Genomic DNA, 27,521 nt, shown 5'->3' on the forward strand with positions numbered 1-27,521 from the left:
AGCCACTGTCCTCCATTTAGGCTCCACTTCCTCTCCTGCAGGCCAGAAATTGGCCTTGATTTCAGTCAGAAATCAAGGCCATTGTGAGGCTCACCTAGTTTGTTTTTCTTCTCCCAGGAGTCACAGTCAGATGATACCAGTTACCCAACACATAAGAATTTTTTTTTCCATATTTTTGCCCATTTTTATATGTTATTTAAAGCAGAGGGCTAGTTACTGTACCATGGCCTCAGATAGGTGTCCTTCTACTGCATTTTATTTTCCTTGCAAACTTTCAGTTTTTTCTTTTATTGACTTAGTCTCAACCAGCTTCATTTATATGAACTTTATTGTCTTTTGTATTTTATTTCATGCCATTTATGATTTCTGTCAATTTATTTAAAACTGAAAGAAGATGTCTTACTCAAGTGTTCTATATCCTTTTTTTCCCCTCCTTTTTTTTTTTTTTTTTGAACTAGGCATTATTGTATCAAGTGTACAATATTGTGTTTGATATTTTGGCATCTTGTTTTAACCTTGTGTTATTTTCAGTTAATTCTAATATATGAATGAGAAGAGGTCAGCAGTATAACAGGTAAAAAAGTAATTTAGCAATAGCCAACTCACGATAAAGGTGGATCCTTTTTGGTTCCTGGATGTGCACTTCCCTACTCTCTACCTTTCTATCTTCATCTGCTCCTCTATTGATTTTATCTGCCACAGTAAAATATGTCTACTTCTGAATATATTGCATTTCTAGCCACTACAGACCAGAAATCAGTATGGAAAGAAAGGTGCTAATGAGGGCAAAATGTGTCTAATGGTCCTGATTGCACAAGAGACATCTTATTCATAGTAGAAGAGAGGGTATGTATCTTCACTTTTCTCACACGTACAACAAAAGCTGTGTATCTTAAATAAAGGAATGCACTGTAGTTCATGAAATTACCTGGCAGAGCCTATGTTGTCTACGTCCTGCTTCAAGGCCTCTGTTCTTCTGCCATGAACATTTTTATGCAATAAGCATATAGCAGCTTATTAGTCAGTGTTTCATCATTTTCATAAATATATTAATGGAAAATTTTGTGAAGGTAAATTAGGCTCAACTAGGTAACCATAATCTTTACCCAAAAGTCTGGATGTTCTTCATCTGAGGATGAATGTCTAGAATGAAACCCCATTAGAAAGTTCCTTGATAAAAATATGAAGACACAGACATATACACTCAATACAACAGTTACACGTGTATACATAATCTGTGTATATATATATCTCCATTAATATTACTGAATCTCTTAATCTTTGCAAAAAAAGAAAATCCACTACGTCTAGATTTTAATATTTGGAAAGGAACAATACATACCATACTTCTTTCCAGCTGGTAAAGATAAAAAAAAAAAGATAGATAGGGATAAATGAAATGACATCAGCCACAGAATAAAGAGATACTCAACAAAGAAACTTACTTAATTTTCCAAATTTATGTTTCCTCAGGAATAAGTTCTTCAGTTTATTTGTTCTCTCAAAGTCAGTCTAAGGAAAATTGTCTGACACCTATTGATAGCACTGCAGCTGGTAGCTAGGCCAGTACCTGTTATTTCATCAGTTTCTTAACCTACTCAGATAATTCTGCTCCATGACCCCTGCAAGGCGGCAAAATTACACATTGACTTTAGAAAAGCTTCCAGACTCTAGCAGTGGGGCATTTATGTTGTTTAACACAGCACCACTCTTACTGTGTCCAAATATCCTCAAACTATTTATGAATCTCCAGTCCTAAAGAATTTGAGTGAGTGATTTAGCCTAACCTGAGTGTATTTTTCAAGATAACTCTAGCTTTGTAAGAGCCAAATGTCAAAATCTCAGTAACTGAACACCATGAATGATTACTTCAAACTCCCAAAAAGTCAAATGCTGGTGATCCTTATTTGTAAGTGACTTTCCACAGTAAGATTCAAGAACCCAGACTCTTTCCATTGTGTGAAAATGTATACCTATAGGGCCTCGGATTCCTCTACATTCGTCAGGTGCACAAGAAATGAGAAACTATGATGAATGTATGTCCATTTCCTAATCACTTTGGTTTGGCACGTCTCTCCTATTCACAATGCCCTAGTCAAAATTTATTACATGGTGTGTTACCTAGAGGCAGGACAGGATAGAAGATGTAGTCAAAGGCCCAGAGAGTCACTTCTAAGCATATCTCTTCTCTATGATAGGGAAAATTCTGATGGACATCTGTTTACCCCTCCCAAACTAATCCCTCTGCAAATGCGATCAGTTATACCACTGACTCAACTTACCAAAACCAAAACCAAACCCACTGCCATTGAGTGGATTCTGACTCAGTGGCCATATAAGACAGAGTAGAATTACCCCATAGAACTTCCACGGAGCGCCAAGTAGATTCGAACTGCAGGCCTTCGGTTAGCAGCCATTGCACTTAACCACTACGCCACCTGGGTTTCTGACTCAACTTACACTTGAGTACATTTTATAAGCAAGTATATTTTAGCCCTTTAGTGTCAGGTTAAGAAGACAAAAACTTTCACAAGCTGTGTATAATTCTCTCATCTCATGAATACTGTGGAATATGGACACATATATAGAATTTCAGGGAGCCTCAGTTAAAAGTCACATATCAAAGCAACATTTAAAATCTTGGTATATTTAGGAGACACACCATAAGCAGTGATTTATGGCATTTTTGTTGTTGATAGCTGCCTTCCAGTTGATTCTGGCTCATGGTGACCCCATGTGTACAGAGCAGAACTGCCATAGGGTTTTTAAGGCTGTGAGCTTTTGGAAAGGTGCCCCTGGGTGGGTTCAAACTGCCAACCTTTTGGCTAGTAGTTGGGTGCTTAACCATGTGTGCCACCCAGAGGCTCCCGATTTATAGCATAACAACTCTATATTTAGACAGCAGTAGGTTTCAGAAATAAAGCCCTTCTTATGGTTTACAGGGCTTCAACCAAATTACTCAGCCACAGATTCCTCATCTGGAAACTGAAAAAAAGATATGGATAACTTGTAGAATTTCTGTGAAGAACCATGCACAACAAGGAATTGCATGCCTTCCTCCTTTGCTCATGGGCTTCTAACTCCCACAGGTGGTGCACTTCCCTGCCTCATGCACAATTTAACTCTTCAAGATAAACCAAACCAAACTCGTTGCTATCTGTCTCAGTTATCTAGTGCTGCTGTAACAGAAATACCACAAGTGGATGGCTTTATCAAATAAAAATTTATTCCCTCACAATCCAGGGGGCTAAAAGCACAAATTCAGGGTGCCAGCTCCAGGAGAAGTCTTTCTCTGCCTTTCTTTGGAGGAAGGGTCTTGTCATCAATTTTCCCCTGATCAAGAAGTTTCTCAGCTCAGAGACCCTGGATCCAAAGGATATGCTATGTTCCTGGTGCTTCTTTCTTGTTGGCATGAGCTTCCCATGTCTTTCTGCTCACTTCTGTCTTTTATATCTCAAAAGAGACTGGCTCAACACAAAATCAAATCTTGTAGATTGAGTCCTGCCTCATTAACATAACTGCCACTAATTCCATCTCATCAACATCATAAAGACAGGATTTACAACACATAGGAAAATCACATCAGATGACAAAATGCTAGATAATCACATAATACTGGGATTCATGGACTAGCCAAATTGATACACAAATTTTGGGGGGATATAATTCAAACTACGACATTGTCCAATTGATTTCAACTAATAGAGACCCTATAAGCCCTATAGAGTTCTTTATTAAAATATACTGCCACATCTTTCTCCCACAGAGTTACTAATTTGAACCTCTGACCTTTCGGTTAGCAGCTGAGCACTTAAGCAGTGCATCTCCAGGGCTCCTTACTCTTCAAAATAGTTGTCTCCAAATTCTCCATCATTAATGTTCAATGTGTCAGATCTACTCTTGAGGACTAAGTTGCACCTGACTCAAGCCAAGGTGCTTTCAATCACCGCATATGCATGTGAAAGCTGGAGGAGTAAGGCAGGCTGAAGAAGAATTGATGCCTTTGAATCATGGCATTGGCAAAGAATATTGACTATACCATGGACTGCCAGAAGAAAGAGCAAATCTGCCTTGGAAGAAGCACAGCCAGAATGCTCCTTAGAAACAAGGATGGTGAGACTTCATCTGACATACTTTGGACATGATATCAGGAGAAAGACATCATTCTTGGTAGAGTAGAGGGTCTGCGAAAAAGAGGAAGGCCCTCAACGAGATGGATGGACACAGTGGCTGCAATAATGGGTAGAAGCATAGCAATTGTGAGGATGGTGCAGAAACAGGCAGTGTTTCATTTGTTGTACCTAAGGTTGCTATGAGTCGGAACTCGACGGTACCTAAAAACAATTGCTCATCTGATATTCTCACCTCATTCTTCTCCATTTATGCTTTCAACCTCACCACCTCACTGTTAAAGCCTTTTGATCTATCTTGGCAAATACAAAAGTCATTTTTCTATCTTTATCCCACATGACTTCTAAGCTCAGTTGACACAATTCACTACTCCCTTCATTGAAACAATTGTTTGTCAGTTTCTGCAGGAGTCTCTTCTTTCCAATGGGAATCCTTATCTATTCTAGTCTCTTTTATTATTTTTTTTCTTCTTAGATTTCTAAACGTTAGAGTACCTCTAAAGAGCAGTTCCTAGTGATATTCTCTATTCCCCTTTTTTCCTATGTGATCTAACCTAATTGAAAGACTTAAGGACACATACCTGTGGGACTCAAAATTTATATTTCCTCTCAGGTCTTTCTTCTGAGTAAGACCTGTGCATCCACATGACTATTCTACGTCTCCACTAGACTGTATAGTAGGTATCTCCAATTTCACATTCTCAAGACATAATTGACTTCCTTTTCCAAATCTGTCGCAACAACATCTAGATTTTTTAGCCTGAAAATCAAAAGTTATCTTTGATTCCTCCCTCTTTCTCTCTCTCTTTTTTTTTTTTTTCCTCACAACTCACAGGCAATGGCACTAGTTCCAAAGCATGTACTGGGGAAGATTACTGTATCCCACGCATCTCCATTGCCACAACCCTAGTTCAAGAACCTATCATCTGTCCTTTCATCTCTTATGGAATAATCTTTTATAAATTTTGAATTAGAAAATTCCGCTTCCCTTCTTAATATCCCCCATGGCATCTCATTGCATTAAAAAAAAAACAACAACAGCAAAAAAGCAAACTTCTTACCATGGATTATAGGACTGTGTGCCCTGGCCTGTCTAACTTCATCTCTCCCAGGTTTCCCCCTCTTTCACTACACTCCAGCTGCAGTGACCTTCATTCTGAGATATTTAAAGATCATCCCCTTTTTCCCCTTGTGGTTCCTGTTTCTTCTTCTTTGGAATCTCTTTTCCCTAAATATTTGCGTAGCTGCCTCTTTCTCGTAATCCAGATCCAAGTTCAAATATCAACTTGTCAGAGAGGCTTTTTTGACCACCCTAGTGAAAATCACTCCTAATACCAAGAATTTTATGGAAAAGTGATTTTTAACCTACTAAGAAATAAACTAATATTAGCTTCTGGTAATGGACATAATGGGAAAAATACAAAGATAAAGAAGAAAAACATCCACGTAATTACATGCCTGCTGCTCAATAACCTGACTGTGCACCTACTTGTCTGTTTGACTTCAGGTAAGAAATAAACCATTTAAATTCTCTGGGAATATGTTTTCTAAAATGATTACTAAACTCCGTGAATCACTAAAGATACTTCTAGTTCAAAGATTCTATTATTCATTCTATTTTACTTACCATATGAAGTCCAGAAGATAATTTATTAACTTCAGATATGCATGGAACATCATCCGTAAAATAAACACATTGTTTATCGCAAGGAGTAGGAAGGGAGATGCACAGCTTACCCTAAGGCAGCGTTACGTGGGGAGGCGTCACACCATGGGACAACTGCTTAGAGGAGTCTGTGAATCAAACAATAAGTTCCTGTTGCGATAATTTCATAATCTTTCCCAGGGGTTTCAGCTATAGATATTCTCAATATTTTAGCAAATATAAATAACAATAATAAGAACAAATTGTTACTTCAAAACAGAGAAACACAATTTCATTGAAACTAGAAATAATACTCCCGTATTGCTGTAAGGATGGTTTACTTGGTACTCACCTAGATCCGTTACAGATTAGGTTTACTTTCACTATGAACAGGATCATTAAGGAATAGCAACTGGAACATGAGGCAATTAAAAACTAAGTAGCTGTGCAAACATCAGACAAGTTCTCACTACATCTGCTGCAGTGACATTATTAGCCATATGATTTGATGCACAGGAAGGAGTATTTACTATCCACTAAGTTGTATGAGTTGGAATTGACGACAACGGTTTGTTTTTTTGGTGTTTTAAGTTGTACAAGTGCCAAAAATAAATATCTGTGTAGTAAACTAATGCTATCTAATAGTTTAGAATTGTGAAGACACAAAAAGTGATCAATGAAGTTGGCATTTAAAACAAGGTTACTATTATTTAATTTTTGCATCAACATGAGTGATAATGATAGTGACATAAAGATCAAGTGCGCTGCCCTTTAAAGAATTCAATTTCACTCTTAGTGAAGGCAATAAATAAGGGTGATCTCAAGAAATAAATTGCCCCTTCAATGAAACCTAGTGCCACCTTCAATAAAAATTGCTCAATTATACTTCCCAATTTCACATACTAATTAGAAATTGTTTTTTACTGGTCTGAGGACAATCTTTTACTTTCTTTTCCTTCCTTGCTTGCTTCCTTGCTCCCTTCCTCCCTTCCTTGCTCCCTTCCTTGCTCCCTTCCATGCTCCCTTCCTCCTTTCCTTCCTTCCTTCCTTCCTTCCCTCCTTTCTTTGGATTCAGGTACACAGACATGGAACCATGCTTTTCCATGACACACTCTGATAGTATTTATCTTCTATCTGCCCATCAGTCTGTTTATTTAATCTGTCTATAATCTATATATCAAAGTGTCTTTAATAACGCAGAAAACATCCATGAATCTATTACACAACACAAAATCTAGAACACTAACAAAGATTTTCATCATCCTTTTTTTTAATCCAGCCCCATTCAGATCCCTGTCTCCCCTAAACTGAAATAACAACTCTCCGAAATTCTGTGTTTATTATTCCCTTACTTTAATTTTTTTTAAATTGTGTCTCATCTATACAAATTTCTTAAAAATTGATTTTTATTTTAGTTGTGTTTACATTTTAAAAATGATATAATATACAAACTTCTGTAACCTTTTTCACTTTGTATCATTTTGCTAAGGTTCACCCATTTTGTTGAGTTTAGTTTCACCTTGTTCATGTCCATTCAGGTTGAGCACTTCTATTGTGTGACTATTCCAGGATGATATCCACTGTGCACCCGACCCAAGCCATGCTATTTTCAATTGCTTCATATGCATGTGAAGGCTGGGCACTGAATAAGGAAGGCTGAAGAATTGAAGCTTTTGAATTATGGCATTGGCAAAGAACATTGAGTACAACGTGGACTGCCAGAAGAACAAATAAATTTGTCTCGGAAGACATACAGCCAGTATGTTCCTTAGAAGCAAGGATGGCGAGACTCCATCTCAAGTACTTCAGATATGTTATCAGGAGGGACCAGTTCCTGAGGAAGGACTTGATACTTGGTAGAAGGTCAGTGAAAAAGAGGAAGTCCTTCAACGAGATGGGTTGAGAGAGTGGCTACAACAATGGGCTCAAACATAGCAACAATTGTGAGAATGGCACAGGACATAGGGTTGCTATGAGTTGGAACCAACTCAAAGGGACCTAACAACAACAACAACATCCATTCTTTCATTCCTTGGCCTTTGATCGTATTCATATTTTATTTTTGTTAAGAGTGCTGCCATTGAAGACTTTGTTTTCTGATATGCATTGCAAGAAATTCTTTTCAAAATATAGTTAAGAAATGATTTCTGGGTTTTATATGACCCAACTTCATAAAATAACACCATTTTCCAAGGTGGTTGCCAGACAATATAATCAACAAAAAATTAAGTTACGTTGCTGATCCACATCCTCTCCAACTAATAGTATTTTGTTGCCAGTCACGTGGACAAAAAATATGTCTCATTTTGATCATGATTTGCATTTAACTGATCACTAGTAATACCTAAAAGATGTCCCTTTTTATTTGTTTCTTTTTTCTTTTATTAAAATGTAATATATATACATATATTTGTATACAAAATTTCACAAATCATGAGTATACATCTCAATGAATTTGCACAATGTACACACATGTAACCACTACCCAGATTAAAAAATAGATCATACAAACAGCACATAATAGCTTCCTGCCCCTTTTTGCTTCTATCCATCAAAAGATAACTATATCCTGATTTCAAACACCATAGATCATCTTTGCTTATATTTGAACATTATGCAAAAATAAATGTACGTGTATTTTGCGTCTTTTTTTTCACACAGCAGTGTATATGTAACTTTCCTTATTTGTGAGTCATTCATTCTGTTGCATGGACCGGTAGTCATTTGTACTGTAGGGTATTTTATGTGATGTCTATACCACATTCATTTATCTGTTTGACTTTTAATGGACATTTCAGCTTTTCCAATTTTTGACTACCATGTATGAATTTCTGTTGAGTACATACATAGGAAGTGGAGTACTGAGTTCTGGGAAATGATAATCCAGTTTTATAAATATTACCAAAATTGTCCCAAGATGTCTGAGTAACGTATAGCATTTTGTACCTCCACCAGAAGTTCCCAGGCAATACCACAATAAGGCTTGATATTGTCAGTCTTTAATTTTAGTCTCATTGATAAATGTGTGCTGGTATCTAATTATGCCTCTAATTTGCATTTTTCTGATGATTAATGAAATTGATACCCTTTTCGTAGTTAACCGGTCATTTTGGTATGTTCTTTGGTGAAGTTCCTGCTCATCTAATTTTCTCATTTTTCTCTTTTGTGTCATTTTGTTGACTTGGAAATATTATTTACATTTTTGGATATTAATCCTTTGTCACATATATGTATTGCAAATATTTGTTTGCTTACTCTTTCTTACTTGCCTTTGAACCCACTTCACCACTTTTTTTCTGCAAAATTCTCATGTAGCTCAACATTATTTGTAAAAAGGCCTTGTAAATGATGTTGTTGCCACATTTCCAAGTGTGATAGTATTAAAACTGTATGATATTTATTTTTTGTCTGATTGGTGAATAAGCAAAACTGCTAGGAATTTGTCCACACTTTTTTCAAAATCAGTCAAATATTGTATCACCTACATATTCATCTAATGGAGGAAAATATATAGTGCAGAGACAAAAAGAGACATAGGTTTAGAGACTGAGCTACTGCGCTAAAGGTGATCGTGGTTTTGGGGGACATCTAGCTCAATTGGCATTAACATAGCCTATCAAGAAAACGTTCTACACCCGACTGTGGTGAGTAGCAACTGGGGTCTTAAAAGCCTTTGAGTAGCCATCTAAGATATATCTACTGGTCTCATCCTGGCTGGAGCAAAGGAGAATGAAGAAGCTCAAAGACACAAGAGCAAGATTAGTCTAAAGGACTAATGGACCACAACTATCACTAACCTCCACCAGACTGAGCCCAGAACAACTAGATGGTACACAGTTACCCCCACTGACTGCTCTGGCAGGAATCATGATAGAGGGTACAGGACAGAGGAGAAAAATGTAGAATAAAATTCAAATTCACACACACTCACACACAAAAGGCCAGGCTTGCTGATCTGACAGAGACTGGAGAAACCCTGAGAGCATGGCCCCTGAACACTCTTTGAACTCAGTAAAGAAGTCACTCTTAAGGTTCACCTTTCAACCAAAGATTAGGCAGGTCTATAAGGCCAACAATAACACACATGAGGGACTGACTTCATAGTTCAATCTTGTATAGGAGACTAATGGGCACACCAGCCCGAAAGCAAAGATGTGAAGGCAGGAAGGGACAGGAAAACTGTACAAATGGAAACAGGGAACCTGGGGTAGAGAAGAGGAGAGTGTTGACACATTAAGGTGTTGGGAACCAATGTCACAAAACAATTTGTGAATTAACTGTTTGATGAGAAACTAATTTGCTCTGTAAACTTTCATCTAAATCAAAATTAAAAAAAGAGAGAGAGGCTAGAGACAAGCAAAAAATACATATATTTAAGGTTTGTTTGGTCTTAGTGGCCTTGGGAGAAATCTTTGTTTTTCTTCAGCCAGATAGGCATAAATCACAACCTGGACAGGTACTGTAGTCCACTTATTCCTTTCCATCAGTCTCTTCTAGAATTATTCCAGAGATCCATTTCCAGTTATCTAATCAAGGAGCTCTTCAGCACAATGGTTAAGCCCTCGGCTGCTAACCCAAAGGTTGGCAGTTTGAACCTGCCCAGCAGCTTTGCAAGAGAAAGACCTGGCAATCTGCTTTTGTAAGAGATTACAGCAAAGAAAACTCCATGCGGGCAGTTCTACTCTGTCACATGGTGTCATTATGAGTCAGAATCAACTCCACCACACCCAACAACAACAACAACACCATCAGAGTCTGTGGTGGTACAAAAAAAGTTACTTGTTAGAATCCACCCAGCAGTGCGTTAGAAGAAGGGCCTGGTGATCTACATCTAAAAATCAGACATTGGAAATCCTATGGAGAACAGTTCTACTTTGTCAGTCATGGGTTGCCATGACTGAGAACCAACTTGAGGGCAATGGGCTTATTCAATCTCTACCAAAATGTCTAAAATAAACTCTTTAGAATGGAAGGTCACCAAAACTCACTAGTTCATTTCAGTTTCATTTTCTTTCATTTCATTTTCAAAGATTGGATATGGGAAATACATATGGGACTTGAATCTAAAATTAGACTGCCTTTATGCACATACATACACACAAAAAGACCCTTTCTGGACCAAATTGTTTGAGATTTTAGAATCAGGGATAAATAAACATCTTGTCCTAGAAGTGTGACTCACCATTCACACTTCAGGTACTTTAGATCAGGGTTAATTTGTTGCTGCAGTTGACCTCTAGTCAATTTTCGACTCAGCACCTCCATGTGACAGAGCAGAACAGCCCCCTACTTTTCCTAGGTTTTAATCTTTAAAGAAGCAGATCGCCAGGTCTTTCTCCTGTGGAGCAGCTGGGTGGGTTGGAATGGCCAAACTTTTGGTTAGCAGGCCAATGTTTGACCAAATGGAGTCTAAATATTTAGTGCTCATCAGCTGCAGTACTCCTGGCATTAAGGTTCATAAATGTCCCCCAGTGGTTTTAAAGAGTTAATGTTGTTGTTGTTGTTTGTTGTTAGGTGCCGTCTAGTCAGTTCCAACTGATAGCAACCTTATACACAACAGAACGAAACACTGCCCTGTCCTGCACCATCCTTACAATAGTTGTTATGCTTGAGCTCATTGTTGCAGCCACTGTGTCAATCCACCTTGTAAAGGGTCTTCCTCTTTTCTGCTGACCCTGTACTCTGCCAAGCAAGATGTCCTTCTCCAGGGGCTGATCCCTCCTAACAACATGTCCAAAGTATGTAAGACACAGTCTCACCATCCTTGCTTCTAAGGAGCATTCTGGTTGTACTTCTTCCAAGACAGATTTGTTTGTTCTTTTGGCAGTCTATGGTATAGTCAATATTCTTCTCCAACACCACAATTCAAAGGCGTCAATTCTTCTTTGGTCTTCCTTATTCATTGTCCAGCTTTCACATGCATATGATGCGATTGAAAATACTATGTCTTGGGTCAGGTGCACCTTAGACTTCAGGGTGACATCTTTGCTCTTCAACACTTTGAAGAGGTCCTTTGCAGCAGATTTGTCCAATGTAATGTGTCTTTTGATTTCTTGACTGCTGCTTCCATGGCTGCTGATTGTGGATCCAAGTAAAATGAAATCTTTGACAACTTCAATCTTTTCTCCATTTACCATGATGTGGCTCACTGGTCCAGTTGTGAGGATTTTGGTTTTCTTTATGTTGAGGTGCAATCCATACTGAGGGCTGTGGTCTTTGATCTTCATTAGTAAGTGCTTCAAATCCTCTTCACTTTCAGCAAGCAAGGTTGTGTCATCTCCACAACACAGGTTGTTAATGAGTCTTCCTCCAATCCTGATGCCCCGTTCTTCTTCATATATCCCAGATTCTCAGATTATTTGTTCAGCATACAGATTAAATAGGTATGATGAAAGAATACAACCCTGACGCACAGCTTTCTTGACTTTAAACCAATCAGTATCCCCTTGTTCTGTCCGAACAACTGCATCTTTTTCCATATAAAGGTCCCTCATGAGCACAATTAAGTGTTCTGGAATTCCCATTCTTCACAGTGTTATCCATGGTTTGTTATGATACACATAGTCAAATGCCTTTGCATAGTCAATAAAACACAGGTAAACATCCTTCTGGTATTCTCTGCTTTCAGCCAGGATCCATCTGACATCAGCAATGATATCCCTGGTTCCACATCCTCTTCTGAAACCAGCCTGAATTTCTGGCAGTTCCCTGTCGATATACTGCTACAGCCATTTTTGAATGATCTTCAGCAAAATTTTGCTTGCGTGTGATATTAATGATATTGTTCTATAATTTCCACATTTGGTTGAATCACCTTTCTTGGGAATAGGCATAAATATGGATCTCTTCCAGTTGGTTGGCCAGGAAGCTGTCTTCCATATTTCTTGGCATAGATGAGTGAGCACCTCCAGCGCTGCATCTGTTTGTTGAAACGTCTCAATTCATATTCCATCAATTCCTGCAGCGTTGTTTTTTGCCAATGCCTTCAGAGCAGCTTGGACTTCTTCCTTTATTACCGTAGGTTCCTGATCATATGCCACCTTTTGAAATGGTAGAATATCTACTAATTATTTTTAGTATAATGACTCTGTGTACTCCTTCCATCTTCTTTTGATGCTTCCTGTGTCATTTAATATTTTCCCCATGGAATCCTTCACTATTGCAATGCGAGGCTTGAATTTTTTCTTCAGTACTTTCAGCATGAGAAATGCCAAGCAGGTTCTCCCCTTTGGTTTTCCATCTCGAGCTCTTTGCACATGTCATTATCATACTTTACTTTGTCTTCTCGAGAGGCCCTTTGAAATCTTCTGTTCAGTTCTTTTACTTCATCAATTCTTTCTTTTGCTTTAGCTGCTCGATGCTCAAGAGCAAGTTTCAGAGTCTCCTCTGACATCCATCTTGGTCTTTTCTTTCTTTCCTGTCTTTTCAATGACCTCTTACTTGCTTCATGGATGATGTTCTTGGTGTCATTCCACAACTCGTCTGGTCTTTGGTCACTAGTGTTCAATGTGTCAAATCTATTCTTCAGATGGTCTCTAAATTCAGGTGAGATATACTCAAGGTCACATTTTGGCTCTTGTGGACTTGCTCTGATTTTCTCCAGTTTCAGCTTGAACTTGCATATGAGCAATCGATGGTCTGTTCCACAGTCGACCCCTGGCCTTGTTCTAACTGATGATATTGAGCTTTTCCATCATTTCTTTCGACATAGTGGTTAAGCGCTACGGCTGCTAACCAAAGGGTTGGCAGTTCGAATCCACCAGGCTCTCCTTGGAAACTCTATGGGGCAGCTCTACTCTGTCTTATAGGGTTGCTACGAGTCGGAATCAACTCAACGGCACTGGGTTTTTGGTTTTGGTTCTTTCCACAGATGTAGTCAATTTGATTTCTGTGTGTTCCATCTGGTGAGGTCCATGTGTATAGTTGCCATTTACGTTGGTGAAAGAAGGTATTTGCAATGAAGAAGTCATTGGTCTTGCAAAATTCTATCATTCGATATCCAGCATTGTTTCTATCCCCAAGGCCATATTTTCATACTACTGGTCTTTCTTCTTTGTTTCCCACTTTTGCATTCCAATCACCAGTAATTATCAATGCATCTTGATTGCATATTCGATCAATTTCAGACTGTAGCAGCTGATAAAAATCTTCTATTTCTTCATCTTTGGCCCTAGTGGTTGGTGCGTAAATTTGAATAATAGTCGTATTAACTGGTCTTCCTTTTAAAAAAAAAAAAAAAAATTTAGGCGTATGGATATTATCCTATCACTGACAGCATTGTACTTCAGGATAGATTTTGAAACATTCTTTTTGACGATGAATACAACACCATTCCTCTTCAAGTTGTCATTCCCAGCATAGTAGACTATATGATTGTCTGATTCAAAATGGCCAATACCAGTCCATTTCAGCTCACTAATGCCTAGGATATCGATGTTTATGTGTTCCACTTCATTTTTGACGTTTTCCAATTTTCCTAGATTCATACTTGGTACATTCCAGGTTCCGATTATTAATGGATGTTTGCAGCTATTTCTTCTCACTTTGAGTCATGCCACATCAGTAAATGAAGGTCCCAAAAGCTTTACTCCATCCACGTCATTAAGGTCGACTCTAATTTGAGGAGGCAGCTCTTCCCCAGTCATCTTTTGAGTGCCTTCCAACCTGGGAGGCTCATCTTCCAGCACTATATCAGACAATGTTCTGCTGCTATTCATAAGGTTTTCACTGGCTAATGCTTTTCAGAAGTAGACTGCCGGCTCCTTCTTCCTAGTCTGTCTTAGTCTTGAAGCTCAGCTGAAACCAGTCCTCCATGGGTGACCTTGCTGGTATCTGAATACCGGTGGCATAGCTTCCAGCATCGTAGCAACTCACAAGCCCCCACAGTATGAGAAACTGACAGACACTTAAATATGCTTATTAAAAGGCAAATTTATCAAATAGCAAAATGATAGGGCTCATTAATTAGGAACACATTCTCCACTAAACGGGTCCTTTTACAGATTAAAATATAATTTTCCTATTAAATGCTCTTTGATATGCTTGGAAGAGGGTTCATTTGAAGTTTCCCTTATGGTAAGACTCTTCTCTGTGCAGAGTTCTCTTTGTTACAGTGTTTTTGAAATGCAAAAACTATTGACTATGGCAATGGTGATGTCTGTTGTTTTGCATATGAATTGCTGCACTTTAGCTATTCCTTTTTCATCTAGAAAGTATCAATTAACCACCAGTGTTATTGTCTTCTAAATTTGCAGAGAAAAATCTCAGAGGGGTACGTTTAAAGCAACCAAACACTTTCAAATTGAGTTCCAATGTCCAAATGTCAGAGAAAAGAATTTTCTAGAGCCCCTTTCTTAAATATCTGACCTGTAATGTAGAAATCACAATGATTGAATTGTATGCAAAAGTCAGGTCATACAATATAAAACTTTTGTAGCCATATAGAAAACAATCTTAAAGTATCTGGGTTTGTTAGTGCAGTAAAATTAGGTTTAATCAAATTAGAGACACACGCAGTTTTATCTAAATGTTTTGGGAAAGTTAATACCTTCTAGTACCTTCAGCTGTGTGATGAATTGAGAATTAATATTGAGGAAAGGAGTTTAATTCTCCTGGAATCTAGATTTCTGGGTTCCATGTATGAAGGTTGGGGTGACCCACTCAAGCTATTGCCCCAAGAAGATCTTTGGACCTTGAGCCTTGAGTGAACAGACTCTTAAAGTCACCCTTGAGTCAAACAATGGTCTAGATAAATTAATCAAAATTATTTGTCTTAGGCATTATACTCTTTTGAAGAATTATCTATGTGTGCAGTCAGATTCAAGAAACAGAAACTCCAAAGGTCAGACTAGAGCTATGCTTTAGAGTAAATCAGTAATTATACCTACTCCTCATTTTTCAGTGTGGTTAGTTTCCAAAGACCAGGTTGTTACATGAAAAATTGGCATTATATGAAAATAGAAGATGGCCACATCAGATTATAAAATGGAGGATGACTACATCATTACATAATTGCAAAATTACATCTTTAACTATGAAATTACATCATTACCTAACTACCAAACCACTGTGAATCATGGCCCAGACAAGTTGACCCATAACCTTAACCATCATAGCCAACATTAGCATTTTACCTCGGCATTCACTGCTGCCAGAAGTATGCCATTAACACATAAAAGAGTAGGATAGCAGATTTTGCACTATTGTTATAAGTGTAAAATGATGGACAAAAAGATCAACAAGTGAGGAGTAAGTGAATTTTAATTGTTCTTCAAGACAATGCTGTATGAATTCCTTTGTGGCCACAAATTATTTTATCTGTTCTATTTCAGTCCTTTTTCATGGCAATGCTCATAAGATGGGGTATAAGAATTTTTGGAAGCTCTTTTCTCTTTGGAATATTTTTGACTCCCTAGTCAAAACATTGCTCCAATTTGAAAATCATACTTTAAATAAACTTCAATCAATTTCTATTATTAGCTTAACATGATTTTTATTTTAACAGTATCTGTTTTTGTTTTTGTGAATGAGGATTGGGAATGTTTTAAAACCTCCAAAGCAATCTTAGTTTATCCAAGTCAATATATTGACATACCACAATATGCCATTGACGAGTACATCTACCTGAATAAGACTTGCCTAAAGTCCACATGCAGCTTACAGAAATTTGAAGATTGAAGTTGTTTACAGGTCGAAAATAATAAGCTGCAAGAAAGTGTGGACACCACAAAATTCTAAAACAGATTTTGCTGGGCTAAGGTGAAAGAGGCCTACTATAGGTAAGAAACTAGAACCTTCTCTTAAAGAAAAATTCCTTGATGACTAAATTTCCAGATATCCCGTGGTATGTGGCATGTCTTTAATAACTGTTTCTACAACAAAAGGGCCCTGAAACTCTGCATGTGCTTTGATGCTATCTCTTGAGAAATTGACATGACAGTGACCTTCAGGAGACCACCTCTGTCCTACAGAGATATTTTACACTTTGAAGAACTGGCCACATTGAAGATCAAAGCATGTTATTCTTGACAAACAGATGCTGTAATGCTATGCCCATAGATTACCCAATGACCTATATAACCCCTTTCCACTGTCCCCTCTTCAGAGCACCTTTCCAAGACTTTCGAATTGACTCTGCCTGATTCAAATTGTATCTACTCACAATAAATATATTCTGTTACTCTAATTTCTGGTGTTTCTCTAGGCATTTAAATTTTAACAACAGTTTATATTTCTTATTTTTTAGACATTACCAGCTGGGTAGGAAGTTTGGAGTAATGTTTACCTTAAAACTTAAAGAGTTACTATAATATCATTTAATAACTATTACTGAAAACTCAACTTGTAATCCAATTGATAAAGTATTTACAAAAACTGGCTACTTGGTCAGCACCTAGCTAGATCATAGTTCTGAGTACACATTGGAATCATCTGGGGTGACTAAAAATACAGAGGTTTAATTTCTGATAATTATGGAGTAACTTGTGCTGAACAAATCCTCTTGGTAATAACAATTACAAAATCTAAAAAGAAAAAAAAAACTGAAAGCACTTTAATGCAAACAGAAGCAAACAAACTGGAGAGAGAGTAGAGAAGCATAGCATTTAACTGGCATTCCTGCAAAAGACATTCACTAATTTACAAGGTACACCTATGGAGTATAAAATTCAGGGAGAAAGCAGAGTCAGAGATTTCAGTCAGGGAACGGTGGCTGAAAATTGAACAGGGAAATCATGGCAAGGGAAAACCCCAACATGTGAGTTCAAATCTCCCCAAATCCTTGACTGATTCATAAACTGTACTGATTGAGGAGAGAATTCAAGGAACTTATGGAGATCAAATACTAGAAAGCTAAAAAAGTCAATCAGAGACTTCCTGGGGCTAGAAAGACACATTTTGGAGTTTAAGTCCCACCAGTTCAAATAGGCTTTATAATGTCTTTGACAATACTTGAAACCCTAAAAGAGCCACAATTTAGAACCAAGTAATTGATCCCAGGATTATTAAGGATTATGATCTATAGGAATTAAAGCAAACATTAACAGACTGTTCCTAAAAGCATAAAACCTCATTGCAGGGCCTAGGAACAAATTTTGATCAGCTACCTGGAGTTAGAAAAGTAAAAGGGAAGAACTCACTTGGGCATTTCTGAAGCTGAAAGAACTGAAGGAAGAATTCAAGTCTCGACTTGCAGTATTGAAGGATTCTATATCTATGGACAAAATACTAAACAAAGCAGAAAGAATCAAAAGAAGATGGAAGGAATACACAGAGTCACTGTACCAAAAAGAATTGGTCGATATTCAACCATTTCAAGAGGTGGCATATGATCAGGAACCGATGATACTGAAGGAAGAAGTCCAAGTTGCACTCAAGACAAAAAACAAGGCTCCAGGAATTGATGGAATACCAATTGAGATGTTTCAACAAGCTGATACAGAGCTGGAAGTGCTCACTTGTCTTTGTCAAGAAATTTGGAAGACACCATCTGGCCAAGTGACAAGAGATTCATATTTGCTCCCATTCCAAAGAAAGGTGATCCAACAGAATGCAGATATTACCAAATAATATCATTAATATCATAGAAAGTAAAATTTAGCTGAAGATAATTTAAAAATGATTGTAGCAGTATATGGGTGGGGAACTGCTAGAAATTCAAGCTGGATTCAGAAGAGGACATGGAATGTGGGATGTCATTGCTGATGTCAGATGGATCTTGACTGAAAGCAGAGAATACCTGAAAGATGTTTACCTATGTTTTATTGACTATGCAAAGGCATTCATCTGTGTGGACCATAGCAAATTATGGATAATATTGTAAAGAATGGGAATTCCAGAACACTTAATTGTGCTCATGTGGCACCTGTACATAGATCGAGGCAGTTGTTCAAACAGAACAAGAGGATACTGCTTGGTTTAACATCAGGAAATGTGTATGTCAGGATTGAATCCTTTCACCATATTTATTTAATCTGTATGCTGAGCAAATTCTATTTCCCTTACCTGTTAACTTCAACAGGTCTACTTGATTTTTTTTTAAGTCTCCTTGAAATAACTATTATAACTGTTGTGTTCCTTTTATATTCAAGCTTCCATCTAGTCTGAGTTTCATTAACACTGACCTTGAACACTGAACTTTTCTTCTTTAGAGTTCAATATGCTATAGTCATCCAAAAATTTGTGATTTCTGGTGTTTTATTTTTAACAGCACTATAAATTCTATTTGTTTATCTCTTTTTTTTTTTCCTTAATTTCCACAACTCTCTTGAAATTTCCCAATACTGATTGTTTCCTTGTTTTTCTGGCAAATTTTGCAAAATATTTGTACAAGGGCGTTCTATTGCCCTTATCTGCTAACTCCAACATATCTACTTAATTTTTTTTTTTAATCTACTTAAAATAACTGTTGTAACTGTTGTGTTCATTCTTCTGGCAGTCCATGGCATAGTCAATATTCTTTGCCAGTACCGTAATTCAAAGGCATCGACTCTTCTTTGGTCTTCCTTATTCATTGTCCCACTTTCACATGCATATAAGGAGATTGAATATACCATGGCTTGGGTCAGGCACACCTTAATCCTCACATTGACATCTTTGTTTTTAACACTTTAAAGAGGTATTTTGCAGCAGATTTGCCCAAAATCTGTCATTTGAACAAATCTGTCTTGGAAGAAGTACAGCCAGAATTCTCTTTAGAAGTGAGGACAGAGAAGCTTCGTCTCACATACTTTAGACATGTTATCAGGATGGACCAGTCCCAGGAAAAGGACATCATGCTTGGTAAAGTAGAAAAAAAAAAAAAAATTTTTTTTTTTTTTTAAAGTAGAGAGTTAGTGAAAAAGAGGAAGACCCTCAATGAGATGAACTGACACAGTTTTTGAAACAGTGGGCTCAAACATAGCAAAAATCGTGGGAATGGTGTAGGATCGGGCAATGTTTCATTCTGTTGTACATAGGGTTGCTATGAGTAGGAACCGACATGACAGCACCTAACAACAACCTGGTTCTTTCTGTACGGTCCAGGAGCTAAGAATGCATTTTACATTTTAAAGTGACTAAAAAAAAGAAGCATATTTGTGATGTGTAAAATTATATGAAATTAAAACTACAGTATCTATAACTAAAGTTTTATTGGGACACAGCCCTGCTCACTCATTTACTTATCATTTTTCTTGTTCATATAGTGCTGCTATAACAGAACTACCACAAGTGTATAGCTCTAACAAGGACAAATTTATTCTCTCACAGCCTAGTAGGCTACAAGCCCAAATTTAGGGTATCAGCTCTAGGGCCAGGCTTTCTCTCTCCGTCAGTCTCCTCATCAAACTTCCTCCAGGCTGGATGCTTCTCTGTGCAGGGATCCCGGGTCCAAAGGATGTGCTCAGCTCCCGGCACTGCTTTTTTGGTGATATGAGGTCCCCCTTTCTGCCTGAGAGATAAAAGGTGGTGCAGGCCACGCCCCAGAGAAACTCCCTTTACCTTGGATCAGAGGTGGACCTGGGTAAGGGTGGTGTTACAATCCTACCCTAATCCTCTTCAACAGAAAATTACAATCACAAAATGGAGAGCAACCACATAATACTGGGAATCATGCCCTAGCCAAGTAACATATATTTTTGGGGGACACAATTCAATCCATGACATCATTTATGGATCCTTTTATGTCACAATGACAGAGTGGCATACATAGCTCTAACAGACTATATAGCCTAAGTATAAAATATCTAGTTTCTGGCCCATTACAGAAAAAGTTCACTGTCCCTTGCTCTACATGATCTGCGTATGCTCTACATAACTACTTTCTCAAAATTTCTCAGGGGATCATAACAGAAATACCTCATATAATGGATGAGTCACAATGCAAAATAAAATTTTTTAAAATTAATAATCATGTAAAGAAGCAGGCCTGAAATTAAGAGCTCAGGTTTTATCTTATGCAGCATCAAGTTTGTACAGGTTATAAATAGTAAGGAAAATACATTGTTTTCCAAATGCCATAAGATCTAACATTTTGTGAACCATTTCTGCCCTTTCTATTTATTTTATAGAAACGTAAAGAATTTGGGAATAGGAAAAAAGGTGAGTTGGAGAACATATTACAAAGCAAAAAATATGGTAGTATTTTCAATTAATTACTGTTATGGATTGAGTTGTGTTCCCCAAAATATTTGTTAGAAGCCTAATCCCTATACCTATGGATGTAATCCCATTTGGGAATAGGGCTTTCTTTGTTGTGTTAATGAGGTCATACCCATGTAGGGTGATCTTATAAATAATAATTTTGATATATAAAAAGAGAATATTAGATACAGAAAGAAGCAAGCAAGCACAAATAAGGGAAAGATAGATGCCACGTGGAGATCACCAAGAAACCAAGGAACAGCAGGTTTACAGAAGCTGAGAAGATTTTTTTCATGGAGTGGACAGAGAACCCCTAGATTTGGTGCCCCGAATTTAGACTTCTAGCCTCCTAAACTGTGAGAGCAGAAATTTATGTTCTTATGGTATTTCTGTTATAGCAACTAGATAACTAAGACAATTACCAAAAGACAAAAGAAGGTTGACATTTAATTTTATAATGTCATACACAGGGGAGAGAAATAATGGCGGTCTCTACAAAAAGAAAGCACGTGCACGCACACACACTCAATGGAAGCTGGTTTAAGGAAGGGGATGAAGGATCTTTTTTTAATGAAGATACCTTGGTGGCAGTGAGTATTGCCCATGACCTGGGTAAATATCAAAATTGGAAGTGAATATGTGAGACGTATAAGAGTTGGGATCTGATGGTTACACAGATGAACATGAAGGAACTTTGTCAGGGAGTGAAGAGGAATTAGGAAAGAGGATGAAAAGATTTGGCCCAGCAGTAGGAAAGAGAAAGTAGAGTAAATAAAGGAGAACAAATGGAGCTCTAAGGCTCATTGAAGGAAAATTCAAAATCTGAAAGAATTTGATTGAAGATGGTAATGGCCAATATGCCACTGTAAGTCAATATGCCAATAAAGTAAAATTATAATATGCTGATAAAGTAAAAAATACAATATGGCATTAAAGTAAAATAAGCAAATACTATCTTTTGTTACATGAGCTCTCAAATAATAAATTTAAAGACAGATTTCTGAATTATATAATTTAAGTATTAAATGCATTAAGTGAAGCAAGGGATAGCCATATAATAAAACATTGAGTAACCATTAAAAATATTGGAAAACATATTCATCAACTAACTTAAAAAATATATACACGTGTGTATATATATTTTCTTCCTCCCCTTTTCAAACATACACACATTTGAAACATGTTCACAGATTCATCTTCGTTGGAAGGTGGAGTGATATTTCCATTGTTCTTTGTATAGTCCACTTTGAGTACTAGCTGTGTGCATGTTGCAATAGCCTCCCACCATACCTCCTCACCATCCCCGCACAACACATGGATGTTATATTCTGCATTATATTCCTCTTTGTACCATTCGCAAAAAGTTTATTTAAAAAAAAAAATGTATTAAATACAAAGTTTATATGTATGTGTTCAGGGGCATATTAACCAGTAAGCAAGGTATGCATGGGCTTACAGTAAGCAAGGTAAGCGCGGGCTTACTTGCGCTTACTTACTAATCTGTAGTGCACAATTTCACTACAGATTAGTAAATAAGCACAAGTAAGCCCGTGCTTACCTTGCTTATTGGATGATTCTTTCCTGTGTATGTTTTAAACTGAAGCAGTAAGGCATTCTGTGGATGAATCAATCAAGAACACATACCGTGATTCTTTTACCCTCAATTACATTCCTTCCCAAAGAAACAGTGGTCCTTGATAAAGCTCTCAAACTTGAAGCATTCACAAAAATTACTATGCCGTATTTTAAAAGAAAACACAATGCAGAACAAGAAGTAACAGTAAACAAGCACCTAATTTCACTTGATGATTTTCCTTGTTAAACTTTCACTGTTAGCATTCAGTGAGAAAAAGGCTTTTGTAAACTTAATTTGGGTACACAAACATATTGTGCTATTATTAGCCTCCCCATCTTCTAAAGTAGGAAACAGATATTTAATTCAGCCAGGTACCAGCTAGAAGCAAATGATCCTCAAAGCCACATGTGTTCCTAGCTTCAGCGTGTCTGAGATCCAAAGCCACTTGGTGTCCAGCATCTTGGCAGGAGATTTTTGCTCACTCTCTCCTTCCTCTAGGAAGAGAGGCCTTTAATTTCATACTTAGAACTTATTAAAGAGAAGCCATTAAAAAAGCATTTTTATAAACCTAATTAGCACTCTGAGCATTCCCTGTGACTTCCTAGCATTTTCCCTGCCTCAAAGAAAACACAGACAGAGAGAAAAACTGTGTCATAGCAGCATGCTGTCATTCTGCGTCATCTTTTCCCACTCAGCAGGGAGCTCCACAGCTGCTCTGCCCTCTAAATTCACTTTCTTCACTCTCAGAGCTCCAGAAACAGGCATCTTTATCAGCTTATTGCTAACCTCTCCATTACTTGGAATTTCTAGTCAAGGTTCACAATTTCTCTCTCTCCCACCAAGGCGTAGATTCTAAGCCTCATGTAAACAGAAAAACCTGGGTTAAAAAAAAAAAAAAAAAAAAATTCAATGATTTGCCTGGATATTAAGTTTTTTTATGAATTTTTTTTTTTTTTTTAATTTCTATTATATCCTTTATTGTCGTTAGTTACTCTCAAGTCTGCTCTGGCTCATGGCGACCCCACCCAGAAGAGAATGAAATGTTGCCCCATCCTGCGCTACCTCCACAATTGCTGGTATACTTGAGTCCATTTTTGCAGCTACAGTGTATTTTGAGTGCCTTTAGATTGAACTAAAAGGCTCATCCTCCAGCACTATGTGGGAAAATATTCTGTTGTGACCCATAGGATTTTTACGGGTTGATTTTCAGAAGTAGATTTCCAGGCCTTTCTTTCTAGTCTGTGTTAGTCTGGAAACTCTGCTGAAACTTGTCCACCATGGCTACCCCTGCTGGTATTTAAAATACCAGTGGCATAGCTGACAGCATCATAGCATCACTTCGGCTACCATAGTACCACAAATTGACAAATAGATGGTCAGAGTACATTTTAAACAATATTCCTCATTGAAGTCTTGCATAATTCTTAATTATGATCTGTCTTAACATGATGTCCTGCTATAGTGTAATAATGTTTTTGTCTGTATGTGACAGTGGGTCAAAACAATATTGGTTCAATACAGAGAGAAGATAATGATTGTTTTCTCTCAATATCCATTTACGGACCATTTGAGGAAGGAAAATGAATCTAGAAGGTTGTCTGGAAAACTTCCATTAGTAACCGTAATATGACGGGGGAAAGGTAAGCATCAAAACTTGTAAAACGAATGTCGGTGACTTGAAAGAAAATGCTGAAGATGTTCACAATGCTTTCTTAAGAATGTTGCATCATTAATGTACTAGATGATAGTGTCAAAATGTTGCACCAGAAAATATTAAAACAGTCAAAGAAGACTTTCTTCAAAAAAAGATTATTGCCAAATAAATAAATAACAGAAGGTGGCGAGGACTATTGGAGGGGAGAAGGCAGAAGGAACATTGCAATGACAGGGAAGAAGACAATTACAATGTGTAAAAAGAAAGCAGAACTGTCTGAGCCCCTACACTACCTAAGCTGAGGTCAGGAATAGTTGTACTGAAATGAGTACGTGGAAAAATATTCAGGTACTGAAGGTCTTTAGGGAAAGTTAAGCAATGGAGTGTGTCTACCTCATGGAGTTAACTTCTAAGTTTACTGTTAAGGACAGATGGACTTTGTTTCATCTGGACACTGTAAGGGCCAGGGAGAGAGAAAGCGGTCAGGGGCCTAGAGTAAGGAAGAAGCCTGCCTAAATTTAGTCAAAAATGTGTGTATCAACTTTGTTACACCATGTGTGATTATAATTTTATGTTGAGAGGATTAGGGTGGGATTGTAACACCACCCTTACTTAGGTTACCTCCCTGATCTAAGATAAAGGGAGTTTCCCTGGGGGTGGCCTGCACCACATTTTATCTCTCAAGAGATAAAAGGAAAGGGAAGCAAGCAGAGAGTTGGGGGCCTCATACCACCAAGAAAGAAGCACCAGGAGCAGAACGCGTCCTTTAGATCCGGGGCCCCTGTGTGAAGAAGCTCCTCATCCAGGGGAACATTAATGAGAAGACCGACAGAAAGAGAAAGCCTTCCCCTGGAGCTTGACACCCTGAATTTGAACTTGAAAACTACTAGACTGTGAGAAAATAAATTTCTCTTTGTTAAAGCCACCCACTTGTGGTGTTTCCGTTATGGCAGCACTAGATGACTAAGACAGTGATACATGATAGAATTTACTGTTAGAATTGATCTAAAATCTTTCTTAATCAGTATGAAATTTTTAAAAATATGATTAGAAAGTATTGTTTTAAAATTTAATTGGCAGCATTTTTTATTTCTTAGTAAACATAAAATGGTGACTTACAATCAACGTAGTCTTAGATCAATAAAGTTAAGTATATCTCCTGGTTTGGGCATTCATCTGAAATTAGGACACAATCTTTTCTGTCTTCACTCACTCCCACCCATATCCATTCTCTACCCCTCTTTGCCCTGCTCTTGAAAGCTAATCTCCAAAAGATCCCTTGCCTTCTATCTTCCTTTCGGGTTCAATCAGTGGGTAACATTGTGGGAGAAGTGAGAGAGATGTTCCTGTACGTCCTCTTTATGTGACTGCAGTTTTGGCAATGGCAACATTTCTCTATGGCCCCACTGTCTAGTGGTCCTTCTTCCATGATGCTAGTTCTCAATCGTAGTTCTCCCTGGGTGTTGCAAATGGTTAACATGCTCAGCCGTTAACTGAAAGGTGACAGGAGAGCCTTGGAAAAAAAGGTCTGGTGATCTATTTCTGAAAAATTAGCCATTGAAGATCCTAGGGAACACAGCTATACTGTGACACAAATCGGGTCGCCATGAGACAGAGTCAACTCAAGGGCAACTGATGTCCCTCAGGATTCCATAAATTGCATTTAATTGACCCTAAATGATATCACTTAGGTGGTGTAGTGGTCAAGAGCTACTGCTGCTAACCAAAAGGTCAGCAGTTTGAATCTACCAGGAGCTCCTTGGAAACCCTGTGGGGCAGTTCTACTGTCTCCTATAGTTTCACTATGAGTTGGAATCTACTCAAACCAAAACAGGTTTTTTGTTTGTTTGTTTGAAGTTATATCACATATCACTCTGTCATTATTGCATATCCCTGGAAACTTTGCTATCCTAGTAGGTTCTTTTAACATTGCCCATATCATGTCAATAGTCTCTTCATTGAACTCTCTTCGGTTAACCACTATTCTTTTCTGCTGAAAACCTGACTGGCTCACAACCCCGTTGTTTCAGTGGACTATTCTTTTAATGTCAGCTGGAATCAAGTTGTTAATAGTAAGTTTAGTTTTTGTGTATGTATGCTAACCAAAAGTCGGCAGTAGGAATCCCTGAGCCACTCCTTGGAAACCCTATGGGGCATTTCTACTCTGTCCTGTAGGGTTACTATGAGTTGGAATCAACTCGAAGGCAGCAGATTTTTGTAGTGTTTAGGTCCAAGGGTATGCTGGCTTTAAAGAAAGGGGATAGGAAATGTTCTTCCTTTTTGTATGCTCTAAAATGGAGTAGTTATTGTACAGTTTAGTATTACAATATCATAAAATTATGTTTAAGTTTAAAAATAATATGTTGGGAAAATTTGTGGCCCTGAAGTTATTTCTGTTTTTAACTCTTACTTTAGAATGCCTGTTATTTTCTACTTTCCCAAGAGTCGCCTTTTAGATTTATTAGAGTTCTGATGAATTTCTCTTTTCTCTTTCAAAATTTCTTTTTTTATATTCATAAATTGTAGCCTTTATTTTGTTTGGGTATTTTTTGTCCTTTGTCTTATCAAATTGAATGTGTCCTTTATACTTTCATTCTCTCTTTGTGAGTACCATATTTTTACACAAATAACATGCAACTTCTGCATTTGTTTGCTGACACTGCCCCCTCCCCACCAGGTATTTTCATAGGCATCACTATGCCAGGTTTTTTTTATTTTTAACATGTTGCTAAAAAAAAAATTAGCATACTGCGCTTGCAAGGAGGCCTCCAGGGGGGAGGGCAAGGCTGGCAAAGGAACTCAGAAGGTGTTTGCTATGTGAATAAAAATAAGGTTCTAAAGTTTTTTAAGGCAGTTAATTTTCCTCTCAGTACAATTTCCATTACTTTTCATAGTTTTGAATATGTATTATTAATTATTTGGTGGTCAAAATATTGATTTTCTCTTTCATTCAAGAATTGATTAGGAAATAATTGAGAAAATCCCTGTGTCCATAGGGTAATTTTTATTTCTACATTTGCAATTTCTTTATAGTTATAAATGTGATGTGATCAGAGATACTTCTCTATAATTTCTATTTTTTGGAATTTGTTTTCCTTTTTACTTAACTTATGATTAAACATTGTATCCTTTCCATGGATACAATGAGTAGCTATATACAGTATAGAGTTTGTAGAGTTTAGAGTTTATTGATATGTATGTGTTTAATTTTCTATAAACATATAATCTCACTTATTATATTATTTATATTCTAAGCCCTATTTTGTCCTTCCTTCAGTACCGTTCGTTTCTGATCATATGCTACCTCACTATACCAAAAAGAACTGGTCAATGTTCAACCATTCAGGAGGTAGTATATGATCAGGAACCAATGATACTGAAGGAAGAAGTCCAAGC

The sequence above is a fragment of the Loxodonta africana genome, chromosome 9, assembly GCF_030014295.1.
Source record: "Loxodonta africana isolate mLoxAfr1 chromosome 9, mLoxAfr1.hap2, whole genome shotgun sequence".
NCBI lineage: Eukaryota > Metazoa > Chordata > Mammalia > Proboscidea > Elephantidae > Loxodonta > Loxodonta africana.